Source organism: Lepus europaeus, chromosome 8 (assembly GCF_033115175.1).
Source record: "Lepus europaeus isolate LE1 chromosome 8, mLepTim1.pri, whole genome shotgun sequence".
Classification (NCBI taxonomy): Eukaryota; Metazoa; Chordata; class Mammalia; order Lagomorpha; family Leporidae; genus Lepus; species Lepus europaeus.
In genome coordinates this window covers 5,941,813-5,957,702 of record NC_084834.1, presented here as the reverse complement: position 1 = coordinate 5,957,702, position 15,890 = coordinate 5,941,813, and the positions used below count along the sequence as shown (strand labels likewise).

The window sequence follows — 15,890 nt, the reverse complement described above, 5'->3', positions numbered from 1 at the left end:
CCGTTGGTTCACCCTCCAATGGCCGCCGCGGTAGCGCGCTGCGGCCGGCGCACCGCGCTATTCCGAAGGCAGGAGCCAGGTGCTTATCCTGGTCTCCCATGAGGTGCAGAGCCCAAACACTTGGGCCATCCTCCACTGCACTCCCTGGCCACAGCAGAGAGCTGGCCTGGAAGAGGGGCAACCGGGACAGGATCGGTGCCCCGACCGGGACTAGAACCCGGTGTGCCGGCGCCGCAAGGCGGAATATATTGTTTCTTTTAAAAGTAAATGTATTGGGGCCGCAGACATTGTCTCCTCCGCCTGACCCTGCGCGCCTCGCAGCTTCCGCGCCCGCCCGCCCGTGCACAATGGCAACCCTTAAGGAGAAACTCATTGCACTAGTCGCAGACAACGAGGCAGCGGTCCCCAACAATAAGATCACTGTAGTGGGTGTTGGACAAGTCGGGATGGCCTGCGCTATTAGCATTCTGGGAAAGTCTCTGGCTGATGAGCTTGCTCTTGTGGATGTCCTGGAAGATAAACTCAAATGATAGATCTGCAGCATGGGAGTCTGTTTCTCCAGACACCCAAAATTGTGGCAGATAAAGATTACTCCGTGACGGCCAATTCTAAGATTGTGGTGGTGACCGCGGGAGTCCGACAGCAGGAGGGGGAGAGCCGTCTCAACCTGGTGCAGAGAAACGTGAGTGTCTTCAAGTTAATTATTCCCCAGATTGTCAAGTACAGTCCCGACTGCATCGTCATCGTGGTTTCCAACCCAGTGACATTCTTACATACGTGACCTGGAAACTAAGTGGACTGCCCAAGCACCATGTGATTGGAAGTGGGTGCAATCTGGATTCTGCTAGGTTTTGCTATCTCATGGCTGAAAAACTTGGCATTCATCCTAGCAGCTGCCATGGATGGATTTTGGGAGAACACGGAGACTCAAGTGTGGCTGTCTGGAGTGGAGTGAATGTGGCAGGTGTTTCTCTCCAGGAACTGAATCCAGAGATGGGAACAGACAATGATAGTGAAAACTGGAAGGAGGTGCACAAGATGGTGGTGGAAAGTGCCTATGAAGTCATCAAGCTAAAAGGGTACACTAACTAGGCTATTGGATTAAGTGTGGCTGATCTCATTGAATCCATGCTGAAAAATCTCTCCAGGATTCACCCAGTGTCCACAATGGTGAAGGGCATGTATGGCATTGAGAATGAAGTCTTCCTAAGCCTTCCGTGCATCCTCAATGCCCAGGGATTAACCAGCGTCATCAACCAGAAGCTCAAGGACGACGAGGTTGCCCAGCTCAAGAAAAGTGTAGACACCTTGTGGGACATCCAGAAGGACCTCAAAGACCTGTGACTCGCGGGTGCTAGGCTGTAGAAACCAAAGCTCTAATGGGATTAGTCCTGAGCCCATAGCTCTCATCCCCGGGTGTGGGGCACAGTTTGCTTTTCCTCCTCCTTACTAGGTGAATTTTGGGCTCAGACTCCAAGCGCAGCCTGGCTTAATGCTTGCAAAAATGAGCTCTTGAACAAATAAAATTAACTATTGTAAAAAAAAAAAGTAAATGTATTGGGGCCAGCATAGTGGGTAAAGCTGCTGTCTGTAGTGCCAGTATCCCATATGGGCACTGGTTCTAGCCCCGGCTGCTCCACTTCCAATCCAGCTCTCTGCTATGGCCTGGGAAAGCAGTAGAAGATGACCCAAGTGCTTGGGCCCCTGCACCTGCACTGGAGACCAGGAAGAAGCTTCTGGCTCCTGGCTTCAGATCAGCAAAGCTCTGGCCATTGTGGCCAACAGGAGAGTGAGCCAGCGGATGGAAGACTCTCTTACTCTCTTCCTCTCCTCTCTCTGTGTAATGCTGAGTTTCAAATAAATAAATAAATCTTTTTAAAAAAGTAAATATATTAACTTCAGAGGCGAAGAGAAGGAGAGAGTCAGATAGACCTGGGGTTGGCCTAGGGTGCATGTTAGCTGAAAGCCGGACTGGAAGCAGAGTTGGGACTTGAACTCAGAAACTCTGAAATGGGATGAGGACATGCAAGCCAAATTGTGTCCTAACCACTGAGCCAAATACCCACACAATATTTTGCTTTTTCCCCTGTGCTTTCTAGATTTCATTAAACTTTTTGATGATGTTTTAAACTGAGGGAAAAATAGACTAGGTAGATGAGAATGTAACATGGAAACCTTCAAAGAGAACCACGTAGATCTTTCATTCATAATACTAACTTGCAAAGTTTATTTTATTCGTAGACACAATTATTTTCCTGACAGTACAGAAAAAGTTTGCATCTGTCTTATATCAGCTGATAAATCCCTAAAATATTGGAAAATTAAATGATTATTTCACACTGTAGGTTCTATAACTATGAACTTTTCAATTTTTTTGTATTTTGCTAAAAAACACTCAAAGAATTGATTAAACACATAGGTGCAGGCTTCATTAAATGAATGAAATTTGAGAAAATAAATTCTCCTCTCATTGTAAGGTACTACAGCCAACAAACTATAGATAGATTTAATTATTTTAAGGAAACTCCCCAGGGATAGCTTATCCTAGATCCTGCTTATGAGCTAGTTCACTGATTAATTTTAACAAGCCAGGAAACCACAGATTGTGGAAACTAAAGAAGATAAAGTATAATCACAGAAACTCCACTCTGTTCACTAGATAGTGTGGTGGTGACAGAACTGTTGCTAACTGATAAGGACTATCAAAAAAGCAATGTGGAGAGTAAAATTGGTCTGTTGCAACAAGAAGTGCTGATTCTAAATTGTTGGTCCAAGTTGCTTTAGATACAACCCTCTCTAAAATAGAGAAAATCAATTTATGTGAGTATTAAAGGTTGGCAGATGTGCCTTGGGAACATCTCACCTTATGGGTTATAATCCTGAGCTCAACAAGCAACATTTCTCTATAGAAAATTTCCAGAATTATCAGAAAAGGATTAAGCTGTTCATTTCAGTGGCCCATGTATTAGGCCAAGATAATATTAACCTCTTCTTTTAAAATAAACAAACTGGAATTCATGTTTATAAACTATGCTATGGGCAGAGGATCTTCTCATCCTAGAATCTTCTAGGTTAATCCTGGATAGATGCTCCTTGTATCATTTCTATTTTTGACTAGATGTTTAGATTATAGAAATGGGATGTTTTTAGGAACTAAAGATTCTGGGTAAAATTGGAAAAGAAACGTAATCGTGGATAAGCAGCAGTCTCACCAGGGACTGAACTTGTTTTAAGGCTGGGGCTAACTTTGGCAGCTGGGATGGTGTTGGGGGAGGGATTTGGGGAGTGACCCAGAAGATGGGAAGTCCCTGTCTCTGCCTTTCAAATATATTAAAAATAAACAAATAAATACAATTTTTTAATGTTAAAAATTTTGCCATCTAACCGACAGAATGGGAAAAAATATTTGCAAACTATGCTACAATAGAGTTGATAACCAGAATCTACAAAGAAATCAAGAAACTCCACAACAACAAAACAAACAACCCACTGAAGAGATGGGCCAAGGACCTCAATAGACATTTTTCAAAAGAGGAAATCCAAGTGGCCAACAGACACATGAAAAAATGTTCAAGATCACTAGCCATCAGGGAAATGCAAATCAAAACCACAATGAGGTTTCACCTCACCCCGGTGAGAATGGCTCACATTCAGAAATCTGCCAACAATAGATGCTGGAGAGGATGTGGGGAAAAAGGGACACTAACCCACTGTTGGTGGGAATGCAAACTGGTTAAGCCACTATAGAAGTCAGTCTGGAGATTCCTCAGAAACCTGAATATAACCCTACCATACAACCCAGCCATCCCACTCCTTGGAATTTACCCAAAGGAAATTAAATTGGCAAACAAAAAAGCCATCTGCACATTAATGTTTATTGCAGCTCAATTCACAATAGCTAAGACCTGGAACCAACCCAAATGCCCATCAACAGTAGACTGGATAAAGAAACTATGGGACATGTACTCCATAGAATACTATACAGCAGTAAGAAACAATGAAACCCGGTCATTTGCAACTAGATGGAGCAATCTGGAAAACATCATGCTGAGTGAATTAAGCCAGTCCCAAAGAGACAAATATCATTTGTTTTCCCTGATCGATGACAACTGAGCGCCAAAGGGGAAACCTGTTAAGTGAAATGGACACTATAAGAAACAATGATCTGATCAGCTCTTGTCCTGACTGTTGATGTACAATGTAATACTTTATCCTTTTTAGTATTTTTTGTTGTTGTTGTTCTAGTACTAGTGGTTGAAACTCTGTAATTAACACACAATTATTCTTAGGTGTTTAAATTTTAACTGAAAAGTGATCCCTGTTAAATATAAGAGTGGGAAAAAGAGAGGGAGGAGATGTATAATTTGGGACATGCTCAATTGGACTTGCCCCAAATGGTGGTGTTAGAAATGTGCCAGGGGATTCCAATACAATCCCATCAAGGTGGCATGTACCAATGTCATCTCACTAGTCCAAGTGATCAATTTCAGTTCACAATTGATGACTCTGATAGGTCTAAGAGCCAAAGGGATCACACAAACAAGACTAGTGTCTGCTAATACTAACTGATAGAATCAAAAAGGGAGAGAAAGATCCAACATGGGAAGTGGGACTCATAGAATGGCAGATGTCCTAAATAGCACTCTGGCCTCAGAATCAGCCCTTAAGGCATTCGGATCTGGCTGAAGAGCCCATGAGAGTATTTTAGGCATGGAAAGCCAAGACACCCTGGAAGAAAAAAAAAAAGACCTAAATGAAAGATCTCTGTGAGTGAGATCCCAGTGGAAAGAATGGGGCCATCAAAGAAGGAGGTACCTTTCTCTGAAGGGAGGAGACAACTTCCACTTTGACTATGACCCTGTCCGAATAAGATCGAAGTCGGAGAACCCTAAAGGCTTCCATAGCCTTGGCAACTCATGACTAGAGCCAAGGGAGATTACTGATGCCATAAACAAGAGTGTCAAATTGTTAAGTCAACAACAAGAGTCACTGTGTACTTACATCTCATGTGGGATCTATCCTTAATGTGTTGTCTAATGTGAAGTGATGCTATAACTAGTACTAAAACAGTATTTTTACACTTTGTGTTTCTGTGTGGGTGCAAACTGATGAAATCTTTACTTAGTATATACTGAATTGATCTTCTGTATATAAAGATAATTGAAAATGAAAAAAAAAACCTGGTGTTAGATTGGAAATTGCATAGAAAATTAATTAATTTTTAAAAAAATATCATGTAGGATTTCTGTCTTTAATGTGCTGTACACGGTTATTTAATGCTATAACTAGTACTGCAACAGTATTTTTCACTTTGTGTTGCTATGTGAGGGCAAACTGTTGAAATCTTTGTTTAATATATACTGAACTGGTCTTCTGTATATAAAGAGAATTGAAAATGAATCTTGATGTGAATGGAAGGGGAGAGGGAGCGGGAAAGGGGAGGGTGGCGGGTGGGAGGGAAGTTATGGGGGGAAGCCATTGTAATCCATAAGCTGTACTTTGGAAATTTATATTCATTAAATAAAAGTAAAAAAAAAATTTTGCCATCTATTGAAGTGTTAAATACGTCAAGAATAGCAGCACAACTTTTGTTCAAATTTTTTTATTGTAGGTGTAATGAATAAGCAAAATATTACAGTATTGTTAAGTGTTCAACCAATAAAGGAATCACATTTGGGCTTATGCACAGAGTTCCCTCATATTGAAAGACCTTCCACCTAGTTTCAGAAGACACTGCTAGTTCAGAACAGTTATAGGATGTGAAGAACTCTTTTTCTGCAAATAGAATAGCTTCTACTCACACTTACAATTTAATTTTTTAAAATTTTTTTTAAATTTTTTTTTAAAATTTTTGACAGGCAGAGTGGACAGTAGAGGGAGACAGAGAGAAAGGTCTTCCTTTTTGCTGTTGGTTCACCCTCCAATGGCCACCGTGGTAGGCGCGCTGCTGCCTGCGCACTGCACTGATCCGATGGCAGGAGCCAGGTGCTTCTCCTGGTCTCCCATGGGGTGCAGGGCCCAAGGACTTGGGCCATCCTCCACTGCACTCCCTGGCCACAGCAGAGAGCTGGCCTGGAAGAGGGGCAACCGGGACAGGATCGGTGCCCCAACCGGGACTAGAACCCGGTGTGCCGGCGCCGCAAGGCGGAGGATTAGCCTACTGAGCCACGGCGCCGGCCAGACTTACAATTTAAAGAAAGCCACACTGAACAACCCAAGTGTAGTAGAATGTCCACTATTCCACTTACAGCATCCTTGAATCTGTGTGATATGTGGCAGATTCTGAAATGGGAAGCAAGATAAAGTTCATTTACACCAGGGTGAAATAGAAGCAGAGAGGAAGCTACTGGGAGGGAGTAGATGTAAACAGATGTGAGCAGAGGGTAGATGTAGCCCACTGCTTCCAGTAAGGTGGGGGCCACTCGCTGCTGTGGAGAGAGGGCCCACGCTTTCTCTCCCTCTTTGAAAACTGCTTCAGGCATGCTCTGCCTGTTCTGCCCAGGAGGACAGAGAAGAAGAGGACCTGTAGTTCAAAAGTCTTTGTCTTTCACATAACTATCACCAGAAGCCAGAATATTCCTTTGGTCTTTAATACATAAACCTTGAATAAATGAGCGTTTCAAGGAGTCAATGAACAAATCACCCAGGTAGTACCCAGCAGTCGCAGGTGTTAAATCCCACAGATTCTTTCTTCCCTAAATTCTGTTTGTTCATGTCTCTCCTAGCATCCCTCTCTCCTTTCATATGCAAGTCACTCTGTCTGATTTTGCTAGTGATCTTACCTGTTCTTATTGATACCCCACTGGTATTGATATTGGAATTTGATCCCTTAAAATTATATCGGAATGTGGCCCCTTAGAGTTCCCCAAAAGTCCCACCTGGGACATGTTATCAGAGTTTGGGGTGCCATACGAGATCACCATATGCTGATTATTAAATCCCCAATAGTAATAAGCCCAGGTGAGTTCTTGTCTAATATTCAGAGAAGAATTCTGAATACCGGCATAAATGAACGAGGCAGCATGGTACATTTTAAGCTTTTATTCGGTGCGAAAGATGCATAGGCGAGTGAGGGCTTTATTTAAGAGAGAGAGGTAAATCTGGGTTCATACTAAGCACCAGGAACCAGCCATGTGGAGGAGCATCTAGGTCAGGAAGCCTAGGGCAGGTGGCCCTAAGGCCATGCACCCTGAAGGCACAGGGCTACAGCCAGCCCCCTCCTGGCAAGAAGCCAGGGTGAGGAAAAAGGAGGAAAAGGCTGGACACACCCTGCCTCAGGCTTTTAATCCACTTCCAAAGGGGAGTGGTTAATTAACCTAATTGGCTGGTGGGCACCCAGGTGTGACCAGGTAGGGGCATGAGGTCACACAGGGGCGTGGTGAAGGCGTGGTCTTCCAGCTTACAAATCGAATCGATTTTAACCTGTATGCCTGCCTGCTTCAGTATGACCACAAATATGAGAACTCGAGTTACAAGCGGATAGACATCTTCAGTTACAGAACCATTTGGTTAAAGCCTCATTTGTTTTTCGGTTATCTTAATGATGAAAGCAAATACTTGAATTTCCAGAGAAACCAAAAATCTCAAACTTCTATGCTGATAGAAATTTAAAAGTTGTTTCATGTCCTTTCTAAATAAATATTGAGAAAAATATGCATCACATAATTACTCTACACATATGTGTAGAAATTCATTAATATCTCACTGGGTTCATTACTGAAGCTTTAAAAATATGACTGAAGGAAGATTAGCAATTATTCTGTTTTGATTTTACTTCAATGTCCTCTAACAAAATTTGCTAATATTGGTTTAGATCAGATCTATAAAGAGCGGTTACACAACATATTCATTAAACATTTTAAAACTATGATTAATGGATATTAAAATCACAGGCATTTTGTTCAGTTACTCTTTTATGACTCACCACAGGAAATCCCAAATTACATTCTCCTCAAAGGGTCTTTATTTAATTTTTAAAAGATTTTTATTCATTTATTTGAGAGTTGCAGATAAAGAGAGGGAGAGGAAGAAATAAAGGTCTTCCATCTCCTGGTTCACTCCCCAAATGGCCACAGCAGCTGGAGCTGGGCCAATTCAAAGCCAGGAGCCAGGAGCTTCTTCCAGGACTCTGAAAGGGGTTCAGGGGCCCAAGCACTTGGCCATCCTCCACTCCCCTCCCAGGTCATTAGCAGAGAAGTGGAATTGGAAGTGGAGTAGCCAGGACTTGAACTGGCGCCCATATGAGATGCTGGAGCAGCAGGTGGAGGCTTAGCCTACTATGCCACAGCACTGGCACCAGGTGTTAAAAAAATTACTTAATGGTGGCGATTCTTAGTTCTATATGATTCTATTTTATTCACCTAAGTCATTTTGTATACGTAGCTTGATGGCAACTCAGATACACGAAGCTAACAGACTTTTGAGTTTCAATTGTTTTCAAATATATTTAACTCATCGTATTGGGGTTAAAACCTGATGGTTTCATAACGATGTTATTATTCACATTTGGGGCTAAATTGGCATGAAAGACAATGTCGATCTTGGGCAAAAGTAGGTAAGGAAGTAGGAGTCTACTCACTAGTTAAAGTGGTTATGAAGCTAAGGGTCCTTGTCTTCACGCAGGAAAGAATTCAGGCGTGAGACAGAGAGTAGTGGAAAGCAAAGTAGCAAGGTTTATTAGGGCAGGGACAGCCGTAAGAGCGGATGGGCCCTCTAGACAGGACCTGAGAGAGAGCTCAGTTCACATTTAGGCTGGGGTTTTTAAGGGGATGGGTCTTGCCTTCCCACCTTTTCTCTCCCCTCTCTCCTTCTCCTCCAGAACAAAGGACTTGATGGGTATAAATACAAAATATTCCTTTCTGAGTTTCCCGCTGAAGTAGTCAGACAGGGGAAGCCTGGCTGGTGTTGGCCCATTGGCAGAGGGGGCTTCTCTGTAGGGTGTCTGCCTTAGAGGAAGGATGTTTATCAGGCCAGGTAGAAGGGGCAGGACCCCCTGGGCCCCCTGGAAGGTCAGCAGGATCTGGGTGGGACTTTGAAGGGCAGATACTGTGTACCTGGAAGGTTCCAAGTTATCGGGGCGACTTTGAAATGCGGATGCTGTAGATGTCAATTTCCTTAGGCCTTTCCCACACACATAGGTTAATTTCTGACAAATATAGTCAAATTGCTCTTGTCCATCAAAAAATGTTTGATTAAGACTCCTTTTTTAAAGACTTATTTAGGGCTGGTGCTGTGGTGTAGCGGGCTAAAGCCTCAGCCTGCAGTGCTGGTGTCCCATATGGGTGCTGGTTCTACTCCTGGCTGCTCCACTTCTAATCCAGCTCTCTGCTGTGGCCTGGGAAGACAGATGAAGACGGCCCAAGTATTAGGTCCCCTGCACCCAAGACGGAGACCCAGAAGAACCTCCTGGCTCTCAGTTTTGGATCAGCCCAGCTTCATCCATTGCAGCCATTTGGGGAGTGAGCCAGCAGGTAGAAGACCTTTCTCTCTGTCTCTCCCTTTCACTGTCTGTAACTCTACCTCTCAAATAAAAATCTTTTTTTTTTTTAAAAAAAAGACTTATTTATTCATTTGAAAGGCAGAGTTATGGATATACACACATAGAGAACTTTCTATTTTTGACAGGCAGAGTTAGACAGTGAGAGAGAGACAGAGAGAAAGGTCTTCCCTCCATTGGTTCACCCCCCAAATGACTGCTATGGCCAGCACTGAGCTGATCCCAAGCCAGGAGCCAGGTGCTTCCTCCTGGTCTCCCATGTGAGTGCAGGGTCCAAGCACTTGGGCCATCCTCCATTGCCTTCCCGGGCCACAGCAGAGAGCTGGACTGGAAGAGGAGCAACCGGGACACAATCCGGCATCCCAACCGGGACTAGAACCTGGGGTGCTGGCCCCACAGGCAGAGGATTAGACTAGTGAGCCACGGCGCCGGCCAAGATCTTTCATCTGTTGGTCTACTCCCCAGTGGCTGAAATGGCTGGGGCTGAAGCCAGGAGCTTCTTCCATGTCCCCTATATAGGTATAGGAACCCAAGCGCTTGGCCATCTTCTGCTATCTCCCCAGGTCATTGTCACGGAGCAGCAGGTACTCAAACTGGAGTCCATCTGGGATACTTGTGTTGCAGGTGGCAGACTTATCCGCTATGCCACAATGCTGGCCACAAGACTCCTTCTAAGTAACTTTATTTGTGGGTTGTTATAAATGCCTTGGGTGTCCCACTTATTCACATTTCAGCCTTACTTTATCCTGATAATTGATATTCTAGCTTAGTGAAACGAGCTGTATCATTTAAATTTAATTGAGAAGTGAAGTGATCTAAACTAAAGAAAATTCGTACAACATACTCAATGCCATGTGGTTTATAGTGTAGGAATCCCTGGAGAGGCAGGTTTATTCTAGAGCATGATACATTCTAATATGGATCCTGGGATACTCCTAACCTCAAAGACAAGACCAGATTTCACATTGTCAAGTCCAGAGCCAGAGTTTTTCCCCTATTCAAAATGCACAAGATGCTGCCTGTTTGTTTTCAAGGATGTGGAAAGAAGATAAGACCACAACTTTGGCAGCTGTCATGATTCCTTACACGCAGCATGTGTGTTTGAAAAGCACATGGACGTTTGTTACATTATTCAAAGCGTTATCCGAATAGTAATCACAGTATATATTAATGTTTTGAATAAAAAGTCTCCATTTGAAGAAACATGTTCCCTGACTGGAAGTGTCACGTTAAATAAACATGAAATAAATGGGTGAGACTTTGAAAGAACATCGTCCTCTTGGGAGATTTCTAGCTTTCTCCTTGACTATTTGCATCACCGTAAGAACGATGCTTGTAAGAAAGCTCTTGCCTGGATAAGAGTCTGGCCTAAGAATGCAGTCTTTTCTGATCACCGCTTTGTTTTTCGTTTTTCTTTAACCTATAAAGGATGTTAGGCCTAGTTCCTCATTTTGTGGATGAAGAAGGTGGAAACCAGAAGGAAAAAGTGACTTGCTCAGAGCACATCGTTTCATAGCGGTAAAATCAGGATTTCGCCTAAATTCTGACTCCACAATACGTGCCACGCCACCTGCCTCTTCGCATACTGATACCCTTATTACAGTGGAGGATGGAGACTGCAGCCCTTCCCGTGATCCTGCTATTCAAACCCAAGAGTTGCAGTACCTACTTCTCAGCATGAAGCTATCTGGTAAAGGAAGGGAGATCTTAGGAGGCTGAGCCAGAGGACATGAATAATCTTCCCTGATTAAGCCTGGAGAATTGCTTTTGCTCCTCTTTAGAGAACATTTTTCTAAAAATGACTTGAATACTCAACTCTGTCAAATAGGTGTCTATCATCTGCATATTTTTGGATGAACGCTGACAAATACTTATTCCACTTTCCTCACTTTTACTATGCTCCAAAACCTCCTGTCATTACAGAATAGCATGCCTGTAAAATGTTGACAGTTTCCAAGATTGTGACTCTTTGTAAATAAGCTATATTTTTGGTAGATGCCTATTCATCCTCTTGATATTATCAGTAAAATTTTCTCCATGCCATAGTGTAAGATGGATTTCGATACTGGACTTGATTCATTTGCACTTGAGCTTCAAAGAATTGGTCTTCTTTGTTTCAGGATAGAACTTATCTATTAGTTCTAGGGTTCTTTGTTAAGGTATGTAGGTGCAATTCATTACTCAGCAGATACTTGTCATGATCCAGCTAAATTCAAGCCTTCACATTAAATCTTTTTGGAATTATAAGATGAATATGAAGGTATGCTCGTTTCTAGTTCAAAGAACCAGTTCTTACATTTGTGATAAAATAAATTGTTGAATTTAGAATTTGTAAATTCAATTTCTTCTAAACAAAAGTTAGTTGCATAAAATAGTTTGCATCAACTAGAAGATGTAGACCATGGACAAAAAGTTACGAGTCATGAATTTTTGATAAGCAGAATACATACAGTACAAACTAAGTAGCAGGAAGATGGAAAACACATCCTTCAATGGGGACATAAAGAGGCATGTCAGGATGGGTATTGTGTGTTTAAGAACTGCTGTACTAAAGCTTTCAATATTAAATCCAGGTGCAATTGTTTTATAACCACTTGGAATATTGTTATGAAACCCAGGTTAGAAATAGCAGTTGAAGGATAAACAATCAGATTGTTGTGTAAGCAGAAATGGATGTGACGTCATATGTGGTTTCACAGTAGATATAGAGGAACCAAGATATCGCCTAAATATTTTGGCATTTTTAAAGGTATAATTTAGTTTTGAAGATCATTTTTCCAACTTTTTAAAATTGTTATTCTATTCTCTTCTTAATTCAAACAAGATGTCATACGAAGCTAAGGACTTGGGCTGGCACTGTGGCATGGCGTTTTAAGCTGCTGCCTGCAGCACCAGCATCCCACATGGGTGCTGGTTAGAGTCCTGGCTGCTCCTCTTCCAGTCCAGCTCTCTGCTATGGCCTGCAAAAGCAGTGGAAGATGGCCCAAGTGCTTGGGCCCTGCATCCACATAGGAGACCCGGAAGAAGCTCTAGGCTACTGGCTGCAGATCATCTCAACTCCAGCCATTGTGCCCATCTGGGGGCTGAACAGCTGATGGAAGACCTCGCTCTCTCTCTCTCTGTGCCTCTGTAACTCTACCTTTTAGATGAATAAAATAAATCTTTTTAAAAAAGCTAAGAACTTAAAGGTCCAGCTCTGGCTTAGCAATAAAAGTTGTCTCAATGTCTTGCTAGTACACAGTACACTCTGTACAGCATATAATTGTATATTGGTAGCCCCCATGGAAAACTGACAAAGTGACTTTGCTGAGTATTCTGCTCTCTGAGATGGTAGAGGGAGAAATGAGGTCACAGTATCAATTTTGATCCATATCCAAGTTTCACTATGTTTGTAGGGCTTTGGACAAGTTATTTAAGTTTCCTTGAGTCTTAACTTCTTATCTTTAAAATGTATTTAATAATATCAACCTCAAACTTGGTACATAGAATCAATTAAAATTTTAAAAATTTTTTAAAGATTTATTTATTTATTTGAAAGGCAGAGTCACAGAGAGGTAGAAGCAGAGAGAGAGGTCTTCCATCCGCTGGTTCACTCCCCAGATGGCTGCAATGCTGGAGCTGAGCTGCTCTGAAGCCAGGAGCCAGGAGCTTCTTCCGGGTCTCCCCCGCAGCTGCAGGGGCCCAAAGACTTGGGCCATCCTCTACTGCTATCCCAGGCCATAGCAGTGAGCTGGATGGGAAGTGGAGCAGCTGAGACTCTATCAGACACCTATATGGAATGCCAGCATTGCAGGCAGCAACTTTACCTGCTACGCCACAGTGCTGGCCCTGATTAAATTTATATTGCTTGCAGGTAGTAAGTGCTTTGATAATAACTACTAACACTATTATTACCTGATGTCAAAGTTGCTCATGTAGGATTGTTACTATATTAAAATGTTGTTATCTGCATCTTATAAGGTACCATGACAGCAGTGAAATACTAGCCAGTTGCCACAATTTGATGAAACCATATTGATAACAAAATAGATTACTCCAAATAATGACAAAGCCACTAAATTTCAGAAATATGCATGGGTACCGTTTACTAGACAATAAAGATGAGGTTACTACATCCCTTACATTAGCAATATTTTAGATGGTTCATGCTAAGCAAAAGACATAAGCAATAGAACACGTGTTTGTTCTTCCGGTTGATTCCCCACGACAGGGTCAAGTCGTTGGTGAAGATGCAATCATTTTTTTTTGTTGTTGAGCCTTACAATTCAATTTCCTTTAATAATTATATCTTCTCAATTCATGATTGTGACTGGTATGAGATACACACACACACACACACATGTTTACCCCCATACCAAGTCTGAGGTTAGGATTAATTAGAGTAGGCTATGCTGTGATAACAAATATATTCCCAGAACTCAATGGTTTAAAGAACAAGATTATTTCTTTATTCTGTAACAGAACAGGTAGATATCAATGTCCGCATGATGGTTTTCCTTTAAAACCGTTCACTGACAAGACTGCTAGTCCCCACTACGTTTGATGCGCTGCACGCAAAGCCCCATGGGATGCTACTATCCTGTCAGCCAGAAAGGGAAAGGAATTGGAAGAAACTGTTTAGGAGACTTTATAAGCCTACCACACATATAAACTCTGATTGCAATCCACTGGGTAGGACCCAACTCACATAATCAAACCGATTGTAGAGACAGAGTCCTGTTTTGTGCCAAGAAAGGACAATGGTTTTTAATCAACCTCTAGTAGCCTCTGCAACATTTTCCAATGTTAAAGCAAATGCACTTAGTTGAAATAGTTAATGAGTTCACTAGTTACTTTAGGGAGATATGTCAACAGCTGAAATATGCTTTGTTTCAGTTTCCTGGACGTGTCATCTCCTGAAAAAAAAAAAATCGAGACAGTGTGTCTTAAAATGTGATGTAAGACCACTGGTAAATGTCAACAAGAGTAGGGACAAAAGGAACATGTCTATTTGTATGAAAACTGACCCCCTAAGTGAAACCATTAATCTGTGGCAATTTCATGTTCCCCTGAGGTCACCATAGTAACAGCAATGAATCAATCTGTACCGGCAGGATTCTATAGGCCAACACAGGGACTCTGGATCTGAATCTGAGTATGATGGGCCTGCAGGGTTTTGAGCAATGGACTGACATGTTCTGAATTAGACTTCTAAAAGGTCATCATGGAGGTTCCATAGAGTACACTGTAGGAGAAGTGATGGAAAGGCCATAGACCGGAATATTAGTGATGGGGACGGTAAGAAAGAGCTGGATCAATGTGTTCCCCAAAAGAGGATTAGAAACACTCAGGCAAATGATGGCAAAGTGAGAAGCATCTTCCTGCCAGGTATAGATTATTTTAGATTTGTGCATTTAAAAAAAAAATTATTTCAAAGGCAGAGAGACGGGGACAAACAGAGAGACCTTCCATTTACTGGGTCATTCCTAAAATGCCTATAACAGCCAAAGCTGGACTAGTCTGAAGCCAGGAGCCACGACCTCAATTTGGGTTTCCCACATGGGTGGGCAAGGACCCAATACTTGACCCACCTCCTACTGTCTCCCGATGTGCATATTAGCAGGAAACTGGAATTGGGGGTGGAGCTGGCGCTTGAACCCAGGTATTTTATTGTGGGATGTGGGTGTCCCAAGTACATCTTAACTTCCGTGCCAAATGTTGGCCTCTAAATTAATATTTTAACTAGGCAACAATGTTTTAAGCCCAGTATTTATTAAGTGCCAGAGGACATAAACTATGTGCATTTCGGTTCATGCCAATAAATATGGTCTGAAATAATGAAAATGCCTTTTAAGCATTTGCAAATTGACCTGGTGGTCTGCTGTGAGAGAGACCATTGGTGCTCAGCCATTCGCAGCCCTCTCCTTGTGGAGAGTCCTGGGAGGAACCATTTCTCCACCTCTACAGTTAATCAGGATAGACTCATTCTGGCCAAACAGGGGAGAAACTAATGAGAATTACTGCCAAGCTGAGCATTCGCTTTGTTATTTTATCTATTTTTATTTTATTGTTTAAAGAAGTATTTATTTATTTGAAAGTCAGAGTTAGAGAGAGAGACACACACACACACAGAGAGGGAGAGAGAGAGAGGTCTTCTATAGCTGGTTCATTCCCCAAGAGAATGCAATGGCAGAAACCAGGAGCTACAGATTTTATACGGGTCTCTGTCGTGGATGGCAAGGCCTAAGCACTTGGATCATCTTCTGCTGCTTTTCCCAGGGCATTAGCAGGGAGCTGGACCAGAAGCTGAGCAGCTGGGACACAAACTGGCCCCTATATGGGATGCCGGTGATGCCTTTACCTGCTATGCTACAACTCCAGCCACTCTAGTTTTATTTTTAAAATTTTTGACTGA

The 15,890-nt window shown here is 42.4% G+C and overlaps 1 pseudogene; it reads left to right on the top strand.

Moving 5' to 3' along the window:
* Nucleotides 1-283: 283 nt before the first annotated feature.
* Nucleotides 284-1,532, top strand: LOC133765437 (L-lactate dehydrogenase B chain-like; annotated as a pseudogene).
* The last annotated feature ends 14,358 nt before the right edge of the window (nt 1,533-15,890 follow it).